The sequence below is a fragment of the Macrobrachium rosenbergii genome, chromosome 5 (assembly GCF_040412425.1).
Source record: "Macrobrachium rosenbergii isolate ZJJX-2024 chromosome 5, ASM4041242v1, whole genome shotgun sequence".
NCBI lineage: Eukaryota > Metazoa > Arthropoda > Malacostraca > Decapoda > Palaemonidae > Macrobrachium > Macrobrachium rosenbergii.
Window position 1 is genome coordinate 53,701,935 of NC_089745.1, and position 24,497 is coordinate 53,726,431.

Sequence of the window (24,497 nt, forward strand, 5' to 3'; positions counted from 1 at the left end):
CTAAAAATATCCTTAATATCTTCATCCAGTCTGCGATCTTGACGAAACTGCTCACACTAGCAGATCGAATGGTGTCTGTCTGAACATTTCTGAACCCAAATCAGACGCGTCTCATCTTTCTCTCAACATCTCCATCAGATCTTTCGTCATCTCAACTCGCAATAACAAGCGCAAATGGCATGTGGCTGCAAACATATCCACCCATCTTCGACTCTCCTCGCTGGGATAAATTTCATACCAATCCTGCCTTAATTCCAGACTGAGAATATCATCCTTCAATGCGAGAGACATTTCTGAGAAACCCTGAGGGATACGATCGGACCCAAGGTGCAATGCATCATAGTTTCAAGCTCTATTAGCGATACAATCTTTCCGAATTCGAACACAGGAAAGCAATTTCAAAATACAAGCGCGCTTCGGAACCGACAAGTGGACTGGAATTTTAAAGGTTCACATGAATTCCAAGAAATCACAGCATATAATTTGGTATGCTAAATTTTCGTGGTGGCTTCCAATGTTGAAGCTATGGGAAAAAATGAGCATACTTCACTAGCCGTCCAAAGTAGAATTACCATTCCCTACTCGACAAGAAACAAATAGGGTGTGCTGTGCAAACGCTGTAATCAATATGTCCGTCCATAGCTGGCAAAGCAGATCCTAGGTTGCAATCCATACCAGGATGTACAACTGGTAAGGCAGGCACTTATGGAAATGGTGGAGAAAAGCTACAGGATTCACCTGACAAGCGGTCATTTCTATTACTGCTATGCCTTAGGAATATTGCGAAACATTTTTCGTGCACACAAACACACGCACCCTCACAAACACATTATATATATATATATATATATATATATATATATATATATATATATATATATATATATATATATATATATATATATATATATATATATATATATATATATATATATATATATATATATATATATATATATATATATATATATATATATATATATATATATATATATATATATATATATACATAACAGATAGAGACAGAGACAGAGAAAGGAACATCGTAAACATTCCATTTACAAAAATAAGAGAAGAATGATAACCTAATAAAAAAAAAATTTTTTTTCAATATTCGATTTTTTCAATATTCAAGTTTTACTACAAATTTTATGACATTTAGCTTGGTAACATATACCAAAATCCGAAACATAAAACACTCAACCGACTCAAGAAAAACAGAGAAATAAATGACAAGAACATGTGAGCATTTCAGCATTAACGTACGACAACAAAAGAACTGGGAAAGACCAAAACTGGCAAAAATAAACATAGTTAACGATCAGAGGAAAATCTTCTTTCGACTTTAAAATAACACCAAGAAATCCAGCAAAGCAAAAATAACGTTCCTCCGCACAGAAAAGTCAATAAATTCAAGTACTTGACTCCCAAATAAAACTGTGACAGTGAAAAATGCAATTAAATTCCATTATTCCTAAGCGGCTGACCAAGCTCCTTGTTTTAAATATATCTTACAATGGTTCAAGTGAGTTTCACAATTTTCATAAAGCAAATCTTGCTGAGAACTCTGTATGCAGGAAAAGGAATGAAACATAGAGAAACACACAAGAACGGCCATGTCCAGCTTAATTCCCTGACATGCTCTTGAGCTAAGTCAGGCATAAAGCACAACACCAACACCACTGCACACGAGTATTTACCAGTTCAAACAGATGACGTTTTTAAGAGCTAACATGAGACTAATCCTCCTTTCACACCATCCTCTTTACGTAGAGCCTTATATGGATTATCCTCCGGAAGACCACCCTCGAGATATACATGTTCTCTGTCCGCCGCACTTTAATCATCCAAATATGCAGGGGCTCTGGTGTTGAGGTTTCCCGTTAGATTGGCCGGTTCTCGTTTCTTCCAAAAATTATCCTCAGTCTCTTCTATGGGTGTGATTTTTCCAGGTAAAATATCTCTTTATTCTGTCGTGGCAAAACGGTCACAGAATTACAGGCATTGGCGATTAGGCCGCTTAGACATGGCGGCGTTAACTTCTGCAGGAAAGCTATTTATATCATAATATTCAGCGTACATATTGCGGCTTTATTAAGACGTGAGGACAATACGAATTTTGGTCATGTAACCAATTCAACTTCCATTCTCCTTCAGTTAGGAAGAGATTTTTCCTCAGAACATTTTGGAATTATTGTTGGTTGTTAATATATAAATTCTACGTGTAAATGTAAATGCTTAAAAAACACTTACAAAGACTAATATATCTATACATATAAACCTATATATACATACAAACATACGTATGTATATATATGTACGTGTAGTGTGTATGTGAGTGTGCACGTGTGTCTGCATATGTATGTATGTATGTGTATACAAGTCGCCATTACCGCCTATCCACCTGACTTACAGGTGAATAATTAAATGTACTGCAATTTTTTACCGATTGTTCTTCTGTGAAATAAACACACGCATAAGAAGGACACAGTTACTTCATAAGCCTTGGCTACATCCTTTACCCTTTAGGCATAACAAAAGTCTTGAGGATGGTCAAAGGATGTACCGTTACCCATATAGAGGTATCCCAACGATGAACATATATTTCTTTCTCTCTCTCTCTCTCTCTCTCTCTCTCTCTCTCTCTCTCTCTCTCTCTCTCTCTCTCTCTCTCTCTCTCCGCAACAACCTGTCTACCAATATCCCATCAAGTCTCCGGCTCAGAATGTTAATCCTGTTATCCGATTTATCTCCCAAAGGAAAAAGTCGATTCTGCTTCATGCAAGACTGTGCAATGAATGGGTACGTTAGGACTCCCACAAAATCTGGCAGAGGAGGAGACTGGGGTAGAGAATGGCGGTTCGCTCCACTAACATTACTGTGGCGAAGGTTTCAAGCTTTTCAAGCCCATCAACCTCATGCTACTGGCATACTGAAGTTAGTTTTAGTTCTCCATGGGTAACATAATATTGCCTTGTGCGCTTTTTCGATTGAGAGTGGCTCTATCTTTAGCCTTCAAGTGTCCTGCTGGTGAAACAGATAAAATCAAATCAGAGAACCTCCCTGGATACCAGTAAACAATGCACCACAAATAACTAGTATGTTGACTTCCCTCCCTTAAATATAACGTCGTAAGATTGCAAAGACATGCACTATGTGTCACCAGCCGTGAAAGCAATTCTTGTCCGGCAAGACCATTGTCCAGTTCGGCGACAATTGTTACGGCACGTAACTCGTTCCAGGGTCTATAAAAATCGTATATCTATGCCTTCCTCAGCCTAGTAATTCCTTTTATTACAACGACACGCCACCGTGTTCTGTCGTTAGGCCGAGCATCCGATCCAACACATAAACTTGTTCCGGGCCTTAATCCGTTTGTAGGAGTGATCCTCTTGAGGAAACTGTTGCAAAAACGCTCCATTCTACAGTTTGAAAAATAAATTCTTTTCAATTCAGCATCCTTTCTACTACATGGAGCTTAAATTAGATGTGGACCAAATAAGCAAAAATGTTAAGGTCAATTCGGTGAGATCATTCAACTACACTGGAGGTTTGTATCAACAGTCTGGGATATGTCGAGTGGAAAAACGATGTAACTTAGCGTCTTCCAACGCAGCTATTTCGGGATTTTTTTTTTTGGGGGGGACCAATGCCAAGGTAAATTTACCGTTAGGTTTTCGCCGTTAATCTGAGTCAAATGTCGTCCTGCGTCTGTGTACTCTCTAATTATATAAGGCCGGAGTTCATATGCCGCCTCCACTTTAATGGTATCATCATTCCTGATTTATATAAGACATACAGTATACACAATAGGTCAGAGTATACAGGTCTTGATATACACTTAAAACCTGATTTTCAAGCTGCAAGTCCTAACGAGCCAATTCAGAGCGTAAACTTCTCCAAAATTCCGCCTTCTACACACTTGTGGACAGTTACCCTTACAAGTTATTCAGTAAGATCTAAAATCCACAGAGAAAAAAAAAAGGCAGCAGAACAAATGATGAAGAAACCAGTTTTCTTTTTCTTCTCTTTCCTTCAGCCAAGCTGGGTGAGGGTTGAGGTCAATGGCCTTGGTTTGTTGTGGGCCGGCTGGGCTCTTGCCACAGCCATCATTAGGCTGAGGGCCCGGGGGGGATGTGAGGAGAGGCAGCTCCAAGATAAAATGATCATCGTTGAATACCAGGAGACTCCAACTCTGCGCAATTTTACAATGTTCAAGTTGAAAAAAAAAAAAAAAAAAAAAAACTAAGGAAACAGTAAAAAAAAAAAAAAATCACAAAATAAAAGTAGCTGAATTCCTAATGAACTTAGCTTCAACGTGAACATAGACCCTATTCAAATCAAGCAACAAAACCACTGCATATACAATAACATTTCATGGAAACCAATTTCCTTAAAATTTCTCAATGTTCGACAAACGTAAGCAATGTCAATTTATTAGTTCACACACTTAATTAAAAACTTTTGGGAATCGGCAAATAACTCATATTTTGTCAACTGTAAGGACAAAACAAAAATAACTCGATTTACCAAGGGCTTACCGGTTTCTTTTTCCAGTTTCTATTACACTCAAAAATGACAAAAGGAGAACATTAAAAGGACAAAATAATCACCAAAGTATTTAATGTGCAATGAATTTTTTCTAACAGTCAAAGAAGTTATCCCCTCAACCACGAAAAAAGGCAAGATTTATATTAAAGACCATGAAAGAGCAACCCTGTCAAAAATTTCTAGCACAATTATTACATATTCAACGGTGTATGTCATATGGATCTTGATAAATGAATATATTTTGATCCCACCTGTTGCTATACAAAGACCTGTTCCAGACCAGGTAGGTCTTCCACGCTTAACGACTTCGGTCCTTTCCGAGACACCGCTGCTAAAAATACATCGAGTTGACCATGAAAAGTGGAAAGGTCAAGGAAAAAGCACACAGAGAAGCGCACACACACACACACACACACACATACGCTGCCGTCCTATCAGCAGGAAATCTTCTCCAAGTGTTGAAACGTGCTTCTCTGTTAGAAGCTGATCATGGGGGTTACTTAGATCATAACAGCCACGACGTATGAACAAAATATGGATATTATCTTCCCTCATGTGCGTTTTTTCAATATTTGATTTAGTATTCTGTTTCCTCATTAATATTGCAAAGATGATACAACTCATTATAGGTGATCCGTCAAAATTTAACATATGCCAAGATGACAGAACTCATTATCTGTGAGTTAAAAAATTTACTAATCTCTAACAAAATATTCCACGTTAATTATAACTTCACTTCTGCGTACTCGAGTTACAGAGATAAACTTGGACAATAATCTCCAATTTTTTCAATCCACGCATATGCAAATGTAACGCAAAGGATGTTTGAGCAATAAAATGATGCCAACTCATAACTGATGCCCCTGACAGCTGGAGATACGATTCGCATGATTTCCTCTCAGTGTTGTCTGGAATTTCAAGGCGATGGCTCTCTCTCTCTCTCTCTCTCTCTCTCTCTCTCTCTCTCTCTCTCTCTCTCTCTCTCTCTCTCTCTCAGTTCGACTATTACACCACCACAATTCTTAGAAACCAAAATCCTTTTTCTACCTGGAACAAACATTCCAAAGTGCAAAAAGAAATTTTACTACTTTGCTAGATTACCAGAATATCCATTTCATCTTATAATGCGCCAAACCCTAAGATTTTAACAGATATGACTAACAAGACATGCTCCAATTTCCTGAACAGCGAATGCTCTTATATAAAAGATACAGAGGAGGGCATTAATACAAGAACCCTATGCCAACGCTTCGTAAACGATAAAACTCAAAGCAAATATGTTGGCCGTTCCTTCCACGAATTCTTTCTTTTTTTGCAGTCCGAATAATCAGCACGGTTTTCAAAGATGACTTGGAACATGACCGAAAAAGCAAATATGAACTCCAAACATTTAACGCTTTGTCAAATCAAGGGGCCATGATAGGAATAAAACTACACACCTTTTCCAAGGAATACAAAGACCTCGATCTCTCAGAATGAGAAAAATTTCAACGATGAAAACGAAATAAAATCTACAACTGAATGGAACGTACCTGAAGTCATTAAAACTCGCACCTTCGTATTCACGCAAGAGTGACTCGAACGCTTGATGCCCTCCAGCCAAGTCACTAAGGGGATATGAAAAATAAAAACGTGCTACGTCTGTCCCAAGAAAAAGATTCTAACCTCTTGCCAGTGACTCATTATTGCAAATATTTTCGTCCGAGGGATGCAAAAGGCAATTACCAATCCCTTCCCCGCTGTCAACAAAGAAGATAAAAGCCTCGAACTGAACATTAATTTCTCACGGGCCAGTCGGCCAAACGGGTTTTAAAAATATTATTCTCGCATATGTTTTCTCAGAGGAGTCACATCTGTAAGCAATGAACATCGCTTACAGAGTGATCTTATCAAAATCTCATCTGAGTAGCATCACATAATCATAATCTCTTCAATTACTGTCCACCAAGAAAAGAAAGGTTTTGAGTTCTTTATGCAAACACATGTACATACATAATTGCAAGCAGGCGCTTGCATGTGCAAGAATATAAGTAAGTATACCTTTTGAGTTTCGGTTCGCGGAGAGGCCATTACAGAGGACAGAAATCATAGAGAGAGAGAGAGAGAGAGAGAGAGAGAGAGAGAGAGAGAGAGAGAGAGAGAGAGAGATGAAGAGAGAGAGTGAATGCAGGCTGCCGAAGTAACGGGAAAAGTCCAAGCGTGCTGACAAAATAAAAAAAAAAAAAGGCCCCGTAATTTTCTTATCGAATTATCAGTAAGACAACTGTTATCACGTGGTAATTTTGTCTATGCCCAAAGGTATACATCATATAAGAAATTTATTAGCATACCGGTATGCCGTGGTTGGTGTTAAGAAGATCAATGCCAAACATCATGCGAGTGAAACAAAAAATATATAAAAACTTACTTTGCATAATTTTAACGTTGAATAGCAGTTGCTGGGCAGCCGCTAAATTCAACGCTGTTCTCCCAAGAAGGAAATGATCGCGAGGATCTCTCTTCATTTAGACATTGTGCTGTTACGTTTAACAATAAACATTACGTTTTAAGTATAAATGCATTAAAGCTCTCCTTGTTTAACACATTAGCATCCTGCTAAATACGACTATGCGACTATTATCCCTTCAAGTATGTATATATATATATATATATATATATATATATATATATATATATATATATATATATATATATATATATATATATATATGTGTGTGTGTGTGTGTGTATGTGTGTACATGTGTGTGTGTGTGTGTGTGTGAGAGAGAGAGAGAGAGAGAGAGAGAGAGAGAGAGAGATTAAGCTGAAACTCCATTCAGGCATGATTACACCCAATATCGTTTGACCTAAAGGGGTCAAGATAAACCATGGAATCCGTAACAGGTTTTCTTCAACCTCTCCAGGCAAAGTCCACATGCACTTAAGTCATGCAAAAACTAGAGCAAGCCAAAGGCTCTTTCCATTATCAGGGAATTTCTCCATTCACAGATTATTTACTTTCTTACAGCAAGAGTAAAATTTTAAACATCAAGTTTTGCAGTGAATACGTCGTGATGATCTTTATTCTATAAAAATCTGTTGCATTTAGAAATCATTCAGCACTTGGCGTAACATTCCAATAAATTATATGAGGGGGATAATTTAACTGATATACCAGAAGCTCAAGATGGTCTGAATGTACTAATGACTGTTTTCTGAAGTGGAATCAGAAATAAAGAAAATCAGGAGATAGGATGAAATCTCAGTGGAGATCCTTTTACCTAGCAATATGATGAAACTTTGCAATAAAACTTGACTGTTTTGCAGAATATGAATGAGGAAACAGAGCCTGGTGATTGGAAATTGGGATTCACAATAAATTAGCAAAGGAAGGTAGCTTGACTAGATGTGGTAACTATGAGGTATTGCACTTAGTACGTTCATCCGAAATAGGCCAGAGAAAAAAATTGGAAATTGATTCTTAGAGATAAACAATCTGGTTCTTAAGAAAAATTCTACAAACTAAATTTGCGTTGACATACTGGACGGCAGGGTACAGAATTCAGAAATCCCCCTTCTGATGGTTTTCGTTGATTATGAGAAGAATTGACAGTGTCCACTTTCCAACGTATGTTGAAAAAGATTAGAAATGGTTATGCCGAATTGCAGAGCAGTTCGTTAAATCCATACTACCAACGCATATAAACTAACACGACTCTAACTTAAATGACTACTTAGTTTCGAAAGTGTGAATGGATGAATAATGTCTACCGACCTTTATTATCTTCATCTACGGCCATTCATGGAATGGCAATGGAATGTTAAGTTCCAGGTAACTTGTTTCACTACCTTATCAACTAGCAGAATAAAAAAAGTACGAATAGTATCACATATGCAAAGGTTTCACGCGCATCTACTGCTGGAAGGTTTACCTGACTAACCGAGAACCCTTTTGCATGCATACAGCAAATCGTGAATGGTTAGTGTGTTCGGACGCAAACAAACAAATTAAGTTCGTATATTGAGGAGCCATTAAAACAAAATGTTGGCGTCAAACAAACTATTTAAATTCTCATATTGAGGAGTCAATAAAACAGAAATCTGGCGTCAAATAAACAAATTAAGTTCCTACATTTATAAGCCATTCAAACAAAATGCTGGCCTGTGAACCATTGCGAGAGCAAAATGCACTTATAGACTCGTGATGGACTTTCATCTTTGATATAATCATTCTTTGTTGAAATCATATATAATAATAATAATAATAATAATAATAATAATAATAATAATAATAATAATAATAATAACAACAACCTTATGCCAAACTAACGTAAAGGTAGTTTCCTTCATCACGGTCATGAAAAGGAAAACACCAATAATACTTATCAAAACCAGATAGCATCTTCCTTCGGTACAAAGTTAATTACATCAATGTGTCTCTCGACCTTCCAGGTTTATTAGTTCGAGTCCTAATTACACACCCTGCCATTAAGATCCCTTAATCACAGTAATAACTTTAATCACAGGGGTAGCTGAGACTTCGCGTAAATTTCGCTGAAATCCTTAGATGCCAGACTGCACCCAATCAGACAAGGTCTTCTTGTGACATTTGTCTTTCATATATACATTTTTCAACTTACTCGACAATATATTCAATAACCTGAACTTTTATCTCTATTTATACGGTATCCTCGCAAACTAAAATAGCATGGAGATGAAATATGAGAAAATACAATTAGGATAAAAAATAGATTTAGTTACATAACCAATATCTAAAATGTCGTAACAGTAACTAAAAGCTAAAAGCTTTAAAATACGCATGATTACAATTAACAACCTATAAACTGATTCAACTATAATTTCCATCAAACCTCGGTAAAAATTAAAGTTTATATCTTTGCAATTTCAAAACACATTATTGCCTTCTAAACCGATGCTAAGTTTTATAAAAGCATGTCCGTCATGTAAATCTACACATATAAAACAAGTCAATAATGCATTAAATGCATAATATTCTAAATACAAATATGCATGGTACTCGTACTTATAATTTCATCGTACACAGAGAGAGAGAGAGAGAGAGAGAGAGAGAGAGAGAGAGAGAGAGAGAGAGAGAGAGAGAAGCGATATCATAGGGATCTTGATCTTGGGCCAGATAACAGCAACGCAAAATTCAATGAATTTCAGGGGAATATATTAATACTGCATAACACCTAGAAGAAAATCCTATACCCAGCCGAGAACGGGTTTCTAAGAAAGCGTGTCTGCTGACTCCTCTCAGCCAGTGACCCGCATCTGAGAGATTTTTTTTGGGGGATTAAAGTGGACCAGATGAGGAAACTGAGGAAACTGTGGTGTTCACCAAGGAGGAGATTGGCGGGGTTGGGGGGGCAAGTAAATGATGTTGAAGGAAAACACTGCAAGAGTAGGGCGAGGAGTTACGACTAAAGGAAGTGCACGATTCCGGGGCAAGCGTGTGTGTGTGTAGCCTGAGGAACAGCAAGAGATGTGATTTGTGAGGGCACGGGAAATTTGCGAGGGAAGGAGGGTATTTGGGGGACGAGGATGTTTCACACAAATGGCAAGGGACCTAGTGAAAAATCTCATGTATTAAGACTTACAGGGAGCTTCCTGGAAACATTTAAAGGCTAGTTCTAAAAATCAAGCGACCAGTAACCGTGGCAACCTAACCACCAAAATCGGTCAAAACACTCGATATGAAACTAAAGCCATACCGAATAGCATGTCAGTTTTATCTCAAATTAGCTGTTATAACAGATTAGTATAAGGGTTTTGCAGATGCCTTGTAAGTCTCTGCTGCATCAACCAATTATTCCCTGGCTTGAAGGGAATAAAAAAAAAGGGGGTTATTTTTCAAGTGTGGAATCTACTCCTTCAAATCTCACCTCGTAATTCAAGGTGTTGGCCAAATTCCAAGAGCGGGTTAGATTAAATCTTGGCTTCCTTCCCCCAACAGAAGCCGGCACGCCTACTCTGTTGTTACAAATTACTATCACATTTCAAAGGAGATGGGTATTAAAAATATCTAGCCATCAGCTTTCAGGAGCTCGTTCAAAAGATCGCTGGAAAAGGAGCTAGGGATGTGTTCCAAGAGTCAGATCTCTTATCGTCCTGATTCAAAGATTTTCCATAATCCCCTCGATATTTTACAACAGAGAATTTGGAGTTTCCACTTCTGTTAATAAGATTACAACGGCGGAAAGCGGAAAGACCTGAGAAATAACTTTTTATCTATCTGCCGTGTGAAACTGAATCGACAGCAAGGTCTGACGTTTATGAATAAAATAATTAAATGAACAGTGGCAGGTGAATATATATATATATATATATATATATATATATATATATATATATATATATATATATATATATATATATATATATATATATATATATATATATATATATATAAAACCCCAAAGTCCTAGGGAAGGTATGAAGCTTGCATTTAGGTAAAACCTGTTGTATGCGGGCCGATAAAAGCTTTCGGGACACGGCAGAGGTATGTTTAAGCTGACATAAAATAGCGAAGGAATCAAACCGCGTGCGATTAAAAGCATCTAAGTGTGTAACTATGCCGAAGAAGGTAAAAGGAGAGCTGTCGCAGGAAGCCTTGACTGACTTTTATGACTTTATATCGCCGTTAAACTCCACCGTGGCAAAAGGAAGGTGTCGGACTGCTAGTCTCCATTTTATTGATGGTATGCCGTTCTTATTCTTTTAACACCTCAGCTCCAAAGCTCTGTGGAAAGTAAGGGTTTTCGCCTATGGGAATTATATGAAAAATCAGTTGTTGTTTAGGCATTTTCACAGTGCAAGACGTATCTTATTTTTTGGATTCAGACAGATGGTCCCATTTGCAATGCATGCAATTTGGAATTCTCTACCCCTTTCGATTTTTTCCGACTTTTGAAACCCTCCATCATAAAGGTCCCGTCTTATAAAAACTTCTCCTTTTTTTTACGGCCTGGGTTAGAAGAGGGTATCAAGATGCCCGTCCTATTGGCTTGCAAAGTAAAAAATATATTTTCTGTTCTCTTGTACCTTCTAAAGTGAGTTTTAAAATGAATGTCGTACAACAGATTTTTCTTGAACACTCAAAAATTCATATTAGGTTAGTTGTATTAGTCTAGTCAATCAGAAGGCTTAGTGAAGGAATATGTTTAGCTAAGAGAGAAACACTTTATTGTGCAAAAACTTACACAAGCACAACACAACAACAGGCAACCCAGATGCGGTATGCATACAGGGGAAAGCCCTTCATAATGAATGGCATTGGTTGTGATATTATACTTACCTTTTCCACCCCATTGAATACTAGATAAAAGTCATTCATCAGGGCTGATACGGTGCTCGGGTAGTATTACAGAATATCAATGCTTACAGATAACTACATCAGGGAATTACATTATATTAAGTAGAAATTACTCACTACAAGACTGAACTACAATATTTGTCTTAAATATTAAAAGTATGCAACAAACATTACATTAAGAAACTTTACCGTAAAATAAAAGTAATCGAGAGAAAAAGAGGCCAGAATAATCTTCTGTACTCACGTAAAATGAACGGTCACGCCGAACTCCTGCGGGGTATTTTTCTCTCATGACCGGAACCTCTGGGCAAAGCCCAGCCCAACTTTTTTCCCTCTTTTGTCTTACATCTGGTCTGCATACCACAAAGGTGTGCTTGGCGAAGGCGGTCCCGAGCGAGTCACACAGGCAACAGCCCTCCGCCTAAAAATACGATAACATTCAGCCTCATAAATGAGGAGGAGGGAGGAAATTCGAGATTCTTCCCAGAGTCCTGGAGGAGGGCATGGAAATATACGACGGCATTCGGCTTCATAAAAGAGCAAGAACCAGATAAGTTACTATTCCATGAAGTGCGACGTATGAGGTCATAGAAAACTCGACTTGTGCCTTCGAGTTCTTTTGTGCACGCTCTTTGGTAAAGCTTTCAAGTCTCGCCGTGTGAGGGCTTCAAGAACACCTCCTTTCCTCCACCTGAGTTATTTTAAGCCGAAGGGAAAACTTTTTGGAGACTCTCTCTCTCTCTCTCTCTCTCTCTCTCTCTCTCTCTCTCTCTCTCTCAGAAGGCGCTATTATATACATGTGCCAAATGGCAAGTACTCGTTGATTACAACTTATGCCTCTTAAAGATTTATTACGGTGATGCAGCAGCATAAAGACAAATGACACGAGTTCAACGAAGTCTTTTGGCTGCGAGCTTTAGATTAAAAAAAAAAAAAAAAAAAAAAAAGACAACCTAGAACGGCCAAGCGGAGAACACCCTGAAAACACAAATGTTAGGTTATGTAACCGCTTAAATTGCATATGGAACTGAATGCAAGAGCAGTTCTGACCAAACACTGCTGGCAAACAGAAAAGACAACTGCAAGGTCACTGCCTGTTTGTAAAGGTTACGCTCTTGTGGTTACAGAAGGCAAATGTGTGTAAACAGTAACCTCAAAAGGATTTCACCTCTTTCAGCTCTCCGGGACGGTTAGCCAGAGGTTGCATTGTGGTGAAAACAACGGCCAATCAATGTTTAATCTATAGCCAGAAATTTAATCACTTTGATCACTCATTTCTACTCTTTCATTTTCATACTCTTGTACTTCTTTCTGTATTCTTGCTTCCCAGCGATACTATATTACATAATTTATTAGTGATACAAATTAAGAGACAATTTCAGCAACTACGCTTATCTAACTTTTATATATATATATATATATATATATATATATATATATATATATATATATATATATATATATATATATATATATATATATATATATGAATATATAATGTATATAATTACATAAATACATATATTTATATGTATATACAGTATATACATACATACATACATACATACATACATACATATATATATATATATATATATATATATATATATATATATATATATATATATATATATATATATAACATACATGCTTGTGTGTGTGTGCAGTATCAAGCATAAACACCTCTAATAGTTTCAAGAACCTGAATACTCAGAAAGCGTCAAGCTTCTCAAAACAACCATTTAAGCCATACTGTTGAGTTGCCTTACATTTCCTTGAAACATTTTTCCTTGGAACTGTACTGACAAATATTAGATACTGTATGTATATGCAAAAATATACAAACACATCAATACTCACGAAACCTTACATCTCTGTGCAAAAACTTATATAACTGTTGCCATACTGCATAAATGCCTCTAGAATACTTTGCCCTTTGTTAGGAAAGGTCAACAACGCAATTTTAGGAATCCCAATAAAGAACGAGCCCCTGCTGCCCTATACAAAGGGCACTCGGTCATAAGTCCACTACAGAGAAACCAATGTCTAAGAATAGGAAGAATGCAGGAGTAACAGTCACATGCTGATTTACGACATATTGTTCCAAGTCCTCGTTTTTCTACATATCAAAAAAAAAAAAAAAAGAAATAAATAAAGAAAATATTTGTAACTAAAATTTACGGATTTCCTTATTGGCAAGATTAAAAAAATTCTAAAATTCGATATTTATTAGTTATAATTTAAAAAATTCTAAAATTCGATATTTATTAGTTATAATTTTTAAAATAACATTATATGCTTCATATTGCGATTTATTTTCACCGTAACGCTAATCTTATTTTTTCCGTTCGCAGGTGAGTCTGCAGCTCTGCGCATGAAAGCAATAGTGTGAGAGTGCTGAAGTACTGTGGTGAGTAACACATCTGTGGTATAAGAAAAAAATCTTAAAACAAAATAACTGGGCTTCCTTTTTACTGGCTCTTAGCTACATCACATCAGCCAGTCAGATCAGACAGGGGGCGGAGCCAAAACACACGCTCGACACTTCCCACAAAAGTCGTTAATTTTTCCTTTCCTTTCGTGCAAAAATTTCGATGAATTACTCGTGCATTTTATGCATAATCCTTTTTGAATTAACATTCTAGTACTGCCATTTTTTTTAAAAGACTTCAGCAATAACTTATAGTATTATAACGGCATTCACTATAATGCATCTATTTCATCAAACCAAGATATGGCAACTTTCCCAGCTATGTAAACTGATTATCTCAAATTGTTAAAAGAAAAAAAATTATTTTCTTCAAGAATATTCTCATTCTCTCACAATGGAGCAACATGTACGAGAAACCTTGATTTCTGTACCGGCCCTGTCTTTAATACTCAGAAGACTCTCTCTCTCTCTCTCTCTCTCTCTCTCTCTCTCTCTCTCTCTCTCTCTCTCTCTCTCCCCGGCTTCTATTATTTAAACCAAATAATCCACAAAGAACTTATTTCTAGGGTGGGCGTATTATATGATTCTAAAGATAACTGTGTGAACAAGAAAACAAAGCAACAACGCACAGGATGACATTAACGTTCCTTCGCTGCACACAAACAAATTACTCATTGGTTCTTTCCGTACACAGCCTAACCACTGCCCAGCACTGTTACCCCAGCCTCGCATACTCAGGTGTGTGTGTTAACGAGGTTAAGCGGAGGCAAAGGGGAGTTGCAGCGAACTTGTAGGATGCGTAAGAGGTGGTTTAGGATGGGGCTGGTTGGGAGTGGGATTGCTATGTGATGATGGGTCGGGTAGGGTCAGGCCAGCAGATAGGACCTGTTTTACCGTTAAAAGTCTTCGCTGTATTTAAGTGGGCCCGGGCCAAATGGAAGTGGTCAAAGTTAAAAAAGACCGACGAGATCCCAGAGCGTCCAAATCGTACCGGTTTTCACTATTATCCCTCCTGTCGCTCTCAGCCTTACATCGTCACCGCCAACGTTATGCATTTCTAGTTAGCAAGCCAAGAGAGAGAGAGAGAGAGAGAGAGAGAAAGGTTCCCTTTGCTTGTTGTATTGTCAGTCAGTGATAAGAACTTCGGCAGCGTTGAAATCACCAAAAAACTATCATCAGCCATGTCAATTCACTGACAAAAAAACGAATTACTTTTCTTAACACGGTGACTGAACACAATATTTTTCGAATATTTCTTTCAAATAATAGTTTTCGTAAGACCGATTATTTAAAGATGAGAGGAGAGGATAGGCTATTTAATATACTTTAAACATGCACCAGATGAGTATAACATGCCCACCGAGTGGGGATTAAAACTTCGAAATCATCATAGCCGGTGAACTCACTTAAAAGGAACGTCTGACATCAAACATGACCTGAACTAGTATAGAAACTTAGCAGAGGTAGCTATGAAAAACCCACCGAGAATAACGAATAAATTCATGAAAGCAGACAATTATTCACAAGCTTTTGACAAAAAAAAAAAAAAAAAAAATAAGTAATGAACAAAAGAATGACGTTAAAAATCTAAAATATTAAAATTAAAAGCCACTGCCCACAACAATGCCTCGCTCCTCCCTACAAAAGGGCAAGAACTAAATTACACAAGGAACAGTCCCATCACAACAACATCCTTCATTTTTGACTGAAGTGCCTAATCATCATCAGTAGTTGTGTTGTACCAGATAAAATGGATCCTGCCGCCTTAAACGGGACGCCATCCGTCATCCTGCTCAGCATGCATCTAGAAAAGTTAGTCGTGAGAACCGATACTATGCTAATGTTGGTGCGGCTTCTTGTCCGGGTGATATATCACGATGTACTCGTATCTTAGATACAGGAGAGGTCGTGAGCCCCGTGGGAGATGCTGCTAAACCAAAGAATTGGTATCTCGTTTTTGTCGTGCTAATTCCTTTTTTTCCGAAAACCCAGTTTCCACTAAAGGAAAACCTACAGCGTAAAGCAAGACAGCAGCATTCAATGAAACATTTACTTTCTGTTGCATTAAGGAGGTGCCTGGTGCATATAAAGCTTCCAGTCTCACATCTTCAAACACCTTCACAGGGACGAAGATGACGATGGTGTAACAGTCCTCACCATCATTATATCAAAATTTAAACTTCAATTCATTCTTCGGTGTACATACCTAAAGACAGAATCGAATTCCCTAAAATTACAAATGTGGAATAACACAAACGAGAAAAACAGGAAAATCAAAACTAAATTCACTGGCAATGACTTGATCGGAGAGTAACGGTGGGAAACCATCTACTCGTGAGAAGTCACAATCTACAGAAACTATCCTTTGAGACCAAGCATGAACAATGAATAAAATTATTTTTAATAACGCACACTAAGAAAATACTATTTTGCACAAAGCACACAAACACAGATGTATATATATATATATATATATATATATATATATATATATATATATATATATATATATATATATATATACATACATACATACATACATATATATATATACATACATACATGCCATACAACACCTTCTAAAAACATATATATATATATATATATATATATATATATATATATATATATATATATACAAAAAAAGGGAATAAAAGCATATATATATATATATATATATGTATGTCATATCTGTGTCACACGGTCGTATAACATTAGGCTGAACCTTAGTGGCGCATCCTACACGAAGGGACAGAAAAAGGGATTTGGTATTTTAGGAGACAATTTTAATGTTGTGCAATATTTAACATCAACTGGCTGAGGACCTTAACTGAGTTAGAGGGACGATCTCACGCAACTCGTTACAGGAGATGGGAATTTATGCTATTCTTAAGACATGGCATATCCGAGGGTGATTTTATTGGCGCTATATTTTCCTCAAGAAAAATATCTATTCATTTTTGCTGGCACTTATACTGTACGCCTTAACCAACTTTTTTTTTTTTTTTTTTGAAGCTCTGATTTTAGGTTCTATTTTCTGATTTCCTCCAAAGCCTCAGCATTATCAATAAAATAACTTTCGATCTTCTATTTCAATGTTCACATTCATCAGCCCTCTCGCTCTTCTCTCTTTCCACTGGGGAAAGTGATAGCACCTAAACCCTGAATACAATAACAAGATACCAAACTGGTGCGTAATTGATAAGAAGACTTGAGGGATGCGTCCAAACAGCATACGCACAAATCATGATGGATCACAATTATGTGGTCACAAACCAACCTACGTTATTGTTACAGCTGATAATCATTCTTTTCCCTCACATACCGATGTATATACAAAAATGATTCTCAATGCTCATACAATCCATTATTTGAACTGCATTTAAAATTCTCCTTTGCTGACTTGCGGATTTTCCACAAGACTTTCAATAGCTCCTCCAGCCGGAATTATTTTCTTTCATTCTCACTACCTTCCTACGAAACTGCTATGTTCTCTATCACCTTCCTCGAGATGTTCAAGAATTCAAGGACAACAAAGTTTACTTTCTCTGGGCGCTCTATTATAAGAGAATTGGATCAAAATAAATGTGAATCTTAGTCTAATAGTAAACGAAGGTATATTCGATAGTTTAAGATTAACATCTAAGAAGGGGCGCATTTGACAAATAGGCTATCAAGTCTCTCTCTCTTTCTCTTTCTCTCTCTCTCTCTGTAAAAACATAAAAGTCGTATTTAATGCATACTTAAAAGACTATGATGGCGTAATGCGCGCCGTTCTTCTTCAGTGACCTAGCCAGCCTCCTATACAGTGACGTAATGAAAACTAACGGTACGCGAGGATGAAGGAAAAAAAAAAAAAAGCATAGGGAATGGCAAAGCCCTTGCGGCGCACAAGAGGACAATAATAACAGGAATGGAATTACCGACTTCAACGAGGTAACCCCCGAGGCATTACCCGTGTGCCACACCTGTTCCTATATTACCTCTGGTATCCATGGCCTCCTTTTGAAACATCCTACTCCTCCTCCTCACCCAACTCCACCTCGTCCTCTTTCTCATCCTTTGCCACCCATCTGCTTTGCTTTTCTCTCTGCCCCTTCTTCATTTACTGTATAATACTTTGGTTCTTATTCTTTATGCGACTCATTTTCTTCGTTTTTCTCTCAATTTTAAGCACTGAAGCATCTTCTTTTAATAACCATTAATATTTTCCTCTCTCTCTCTCTCTCTCTCTCTCTCTCTCTCTCTCGTGTGTGTGTGCGTGTGTGTGTTTTGCCGTATCTTCAGCCAAAGACAGAATAAATGCTGTAAACCACACAAATGATTTGTAATACATAAAAATGAAATAAAATAAAAAAAAATTATATCAAGATCTGACTTCTTTGGCCAGAAAGCATACAGATATGTAAGGAAACACGGCCCCATAAAGTTCATGAACTCTGAGATGGAGTCTAAACAATGAATACCGAAGTAGTGCCCTAGCCTGGGTAATCAAACGCATTATAAGTTCCATCAAAGGCCTAAAGCCGCTTTAAGATTTATGCGCTGTTTGATTAACACTGACTTCCGGCTTGCATCTTTTAAAGGATGAGTTTAAACTAATATCAAAATAAAAATGATATTCAGATTGGCAAAACAATCACGTTTCTGTTTTCTGTGACTTCATTTCTTTAAACAGAGCAAAAAATTAAACACGAAACAAATTAAAAAAGATAAAATTTTCACTTCTGGGAAGTAATATTAAAAAGGCACATTTGTTAAGCCTTTTAGCACCAGATATAAAATCCCATCGAGGCATTTTCGGCGGGAAAAACAATCAGCATAAGGTTTTAAAATATTAAGTGACAAAAATTATCCCGTCGAACTTTTATTCCACTTGCTTTTCAAAATCGAAAGGTTAAAGTAACAAAAGGCAACGGCAACGTTTTAACGTTTTTCGTAATTTTAGTGTGGATAAACCTTACTTAAAATACAGGCCGGTTGAAGCAAATTAGATTAAATAAACAATATGTGTCATTGGTGGTTGTTACAGCATGTAAACAAGTTGTCTGCATTAATAAACTCCTCTAATTATCCACATGGTGTCTGAAAAAACGAACATCATTTACAACTAGCATAAGAGCAGAGTATAAGAAATTAACAGTTATACAGAAAAACAAGTAAACAATGCGCGAAGTTACTTCGACGCAACAGAGTTTTCTGTACAGCGTATAATGCTGTATGAGCCGCGACCCATGAAACTTTCAGCCAATTCCCCTTGTACTTTAGCGGTGTCAGACTTTAACCTTAAATAAAATAAAAACTACTGAGGCTAGAGGGCTGCAATTTGGTATGTTTGATGATTGGAGGGTGGATGATCAATATACCAATTTGCAGCCCTCTGGCCTCAGTAGTTTTTAAGATCTGAGGGCGGACAGAAAACGTGCGGACAGATAAAGTACGGACAGAAAAAGTGCAGATGGACAGACAAAGGCATCTCAATAGTTTTCTTTTACAGAAAACTAAAAGCCAACACTAACTGTATGGACCGAGTAATCACACCAAAACAATGCTAATGGCACTGAAATAAAATAATATCAAGGAGAGAGAGAGAGAGAGAGAGAGAGAGAGAGAGAGATGGACTACCTGAAGGCGGCTTATGAGTACTGGTGCCAGAATGACAAAGCAAGGCCTTAAGTGGGAAGGGCAAGGCCCTTCGGGAATGGAGCTCATCGCTCACATCATTAGGTCCCTTCTCCAAAGGAGCCGCAGTTTATATGCAACGGGTTTTCTTGCCCTCAACGAAAATGATGATAAAACACCCTCATTATCTTTCCCCCTCTGCGGCTTCTTTCAGCTTCTGCTTCATTTCTTATTATTCTATTTACTTCTCTTCTTATTATACTGTTACTAATTTTTCACTTATCTCATTCGGTTTTCACCATTTTATCGGTCTACCTTTCTACTTACATTACACTAATTTGAGTAATTATTTCTTTCAATATTCTATACACGATTGTCTCGTGCCACACAATTATCGCATACTCTTCTTGTTTTCCTCAAATTTATATATATTTTCCAAACTCAATGCATACTACTCTTTTTTCTAATAATCCAGTTAATTTTTTTGATTTATTGACTTTGGTGTAAAGGCAGACGTTAAAGTTAAAAAAAATAGAAGAAGACTTAGCAAGGGTCCCCACAATTAGGATGCAGGGGAGCAAAACAACTTGGACAAGTCGGTTATCACGAGCACGCAAATCCCATCCTAACAGAGGGACATCGCACTTACAAGCAGAGGAATATGCATGACGTGTAAGAACCAAAGCGTTCTCATTAGTCATGGTAATTTATTAGAATTGGACCATTACGTAAGACAAAAATGTATCATCTGTGAGTATAAGTTTTATCGGGCGGTAAAAGCGTTAAATAACTTTTATATACATATCAAATTTCAATAATCTACATATACCGATCGGCAATCCTGAACCCAATTCCGTCTTTCTTGTTTCCACAATTATTCTATGTTTCAGATATGAGAAACGTTCGCCGTAGCTTTGAACGAAGTTACGGTTCGTTGAGATCTTACTTTTTTGTTCTTTATTTTCTAACTATGAAAGGACTTAATTTAGGCGCTTTTATCAACCTACAGCTCATAAGGTAACATATGCAAATCGCAGAAAGAAATAATAACAAGAGCACACTAAATGACAAAGAACTCTACAACCGCTAACAATTTCAACACAAAATATATACATTCTCCCACTGAGGAAACCAACTTCGAAAACTTTCGATTTTTTATCATTTATATTGGGGATAAACTCAACCGTAGAAAACCAAAAGTTCTTAAACTTTCATTAAATTTAATGCATGAGAAAACGACACCAGAGAAAAGAAAGGACTAAAAAGGAGTATGCTCATTTGATACCATAATATATACATGCAATACTGGAACAGAACGTCACGCCTTGTGGCCAGAACTACAGCATCTTCCAGCCAGCAAAGGCAAGCAACCTCGCTTCATACTTTCTCGACCGCACTGTAGCATTATGAGAAAACCTTCCTGGAAAGGTGGGGTATAAGAAGGGCTAGAGTTTGGGCGTGGTATCACCCTTAGGGAATTGGAGGACTTCTTAAGGGTAAGGATAGCGGAAGGTTAAGGTACCTGGTATGTAACAATCGTTGCCACACGGTAGTGTGATTATATATACTGTGTGTATATATATATATATATATATATATATATATATATATATATATATATATATATATATATATATATATATATATATATATATATATATATATATATATATATATATATATATATATATATATATGTATATATATATATATATATATATATATATATATATATATATATATATATATATATAGTTTATTTCTATACTGAATTCAGTTCTCTCAATAACGTTAAGACCGCTTTTAATTTACATATGTATGAACCCGTTTCAAAACTTCTAAGATCCTCATAATAATAATAATAATAATAATAATAATAATAATAATAATAATAATAATAATAATAATAATAATAATAATAAATATACCGTATTCACGGCCCGAATTATAATGCCACTTTATCTATCTATCATCATCATCATAGTCATAATAATAATAATAACGATAATAAGGTACCTGCAAATGAACAACAGTCCTCGATCAGTTCCACTCGATCACATCCCCCTGTCACATACTTCGAAAGCCAATGTCCTCATTATGAAATACTTTGCCATTGGCCTCATTACGAAACATGTAGCCACAGTCCGAAGGGCCAAAAAGAAGTTACCAACGGTCTCTTGAAAACATAATGACACTAAGCCCTTGGACAAAATATTTCAGGTATTTTTTATCTTCCGATTCTTGCTATGACTCAAAATAAACTTTTTTTTTTTACGCTTAAGATAATGAATTAATTCTAGACAGGCATTAATGGAGGTATATATTCACCTACACATTACCAAGTATTTCTTTCGACACACAAACAAAAAATGCTTAGCTTCATAAAAGAGAAAATAGTCTGTCTCTCTTCACTTACAACAAAAAAATCTCTCTCTCTCTCTCTCTCTCTCTAACCATCAATCTCAATAAATCCACCTCCACCCTCCTTACAATTCGTTTCAGGATATTGACCTTTGACCTGTAATAGGTCCTCGATTAATCCACATTATCGCCCGTGAAATAGCTGTCTTTATCATCGGTTAATACACGCACACACATTTCTTAAAACTCTTACGCAAAAATATATTTGTGCTTTTATGCGAATACTCAAGACATATTTTGCAAAATATTACATTTTTTGTTTCAACTATACGCCTTTTCCCCCTAGTGGGTCTAGAGAGTGTTATCTTCCTTGCACGTCAGATTTATCTGGAGATGAGCCTGCTAGCCTGACGTCCTTATGCCTGTCCTTGCTGCAAACCACCACGTTCGCTAACGGCTACATACATACAGATTTTCCTGTCTGTTAATGGACGCAAACAGTATCCTTCCTAGGGGTTGAACTCTGGCCTGCTGGAATCAAGGAGCTACGTAGGATCATAAATTAAAAAAAAATATATATACATACATATATACATATATATACACACACACACATATATATATTCGTGTGTGTGCCTTTTTAACACTGTTTGGCAACAGATAACTGGCAACCGATGCTCTGAACTAAAAACTGGAGGAGAGCAAAGCTCTTCCCAACAATGCCCGAATCCAGGACTCACTAGCGTCCTCATTAATAATGAATGTTTCTTAACTCTATGAGCAAGCTTCTGGGCTAGTAAATTTAGTGGCTGCTGTTTTTATACGAGCCACGATCCCTCAAAATGCCGACAAAGAATGCGCCTACCTCCCAGAGAATGAGCCTCATAATCAAACCTTGATCAAGGAATGTGAGACGTATAAGCAAAAACTGCTATGCTACCAAACTGGCAATTCGACATAACCACCAATATATCATACACACTACCGACAAAATGTCTTGTAATTTTAACAAATTACAACTTGCACTATACAATCGCATGCAGAATTATTAAACACATTACTATCATTATATTAAAACAGTTTAACCAAACCACTGAGCTGATTAACAACTCTCATAGGGCTGGCCCGAAGGATTAAAATGAAATGGAATTCCTGGCCTAAGTCATAGGCTTAGCACTGGGACTAAATGATGAATGAATAATGAAGCTAAAAATATGCAAAAGTGCATATGCTTCCACACTAGAACACACGCACACATTAAATACATTTAATTATTAAACACAGCCACATGTAAGGAAAATTAGAAAAAAATGTTATATGGACTCGGACAGCGTTCTAATTCTAGTCACTGTATTTGGTGTTTCACACGAACTGGGTAACTACAAAAACTTGATAAAATGGATCTGTGAGTTTTAAGTTACTCTCCCCAGAACCATAAAGTAACTGCTACTACTAATTACTAACTACCCGACTGGAAATCAGATGTTCTTACTTAATATATTCTAATGTGTTGGAAATTGGATTTAGTTCCATATTCAGGAAAACATCGGTAATTTCGGGTGTATCACGGAAAGAAGTTTGTTCCACGATGGAAATCGGCGTTGAAATAGTGAATTCTGGCAAAAAGTATACAACTTACATTATTTTCTGGCACTTCCCTGCTATCGATATAAATGATGAAATATTACATAATAGATTTTTTAAATTGGCTAAAAAATTCAATCAGCAAAAGAAAAGAAAATTAGGATTACAAATAAAAAAACACTCTCATCAATCACAAATTAAAACAATGGAATTAGAAATATCGTTTTACTTACACATGTGAACAAAGGACCAAATCAGGCAACTGAAAAACCGCAACAAAATCTGTGAAACTATAACGATGGATTACCAGGTTCTTGGACATTGCTGAGAGTGATACAAAAAAAAAAAGTAAAAAAAAACTGCGAAAATGTCCTTTCCTCTGCACGTTCTGTCCTTGAACTTAAACCTCTGTCAACCACAAAACACGTGGGAACCCCGGACACTAACTAATTTCCGTGATGCCAAACAAACCAACAAAAGCGAATGCCAGCGTTCCCGTAGAAATGTTCCTAGACCGCCATGACCGGACAGAAACAAGATATTCTTTACTTCGCATTTTGTTCACAAAGCGTGAAGCTGATAATACTGAAATAATTCGAATAACACTGAAGAAATCAAATCAATCAAAGGGTG

The 24,497-nt window shown here is 36.7% G+C and overlaps 1 protein-coding gene and 1 long non-coding RNA gene across 6 annotated transcripts in view; one reads left to right on the forward strand and one right to left on the reverse strand.

Annotated features, from left to right (window-relative positions):
• The window catches only part of LOC136838800 (uncharacterized), a 412,093-nt gene that overhangs the window by 257,536 nt on the left and 130,060 nt on the right, over positions 1 to 24,497 (reverse strand). The window lies entirely within an intron of this gene.
• The window catches only part of Cht10 (Chitinase 10), a 113,382-nt gene that overhangs the window by 44,399 nt on the left and 44,486 nt on the right, over positions 1 to 24,497 (forward strand). Inside the window, exon 1 of one of the 4 annotated variants that reach the window (XM_067104367.1) lies at positions 14,255 to 14,276. The exons of the other annotated variants lie outside the window; for them this stretch is intronic. The gene's annotated coding sequence lies outside the window, so the exon portion shown is untranslated. Of the gene's footprint in view, positions 1 to 14,254; positions 14,277 to 24,497 lie in introns of those variants that run through there. 4 annotated transcript variants of the gene reach the window in all.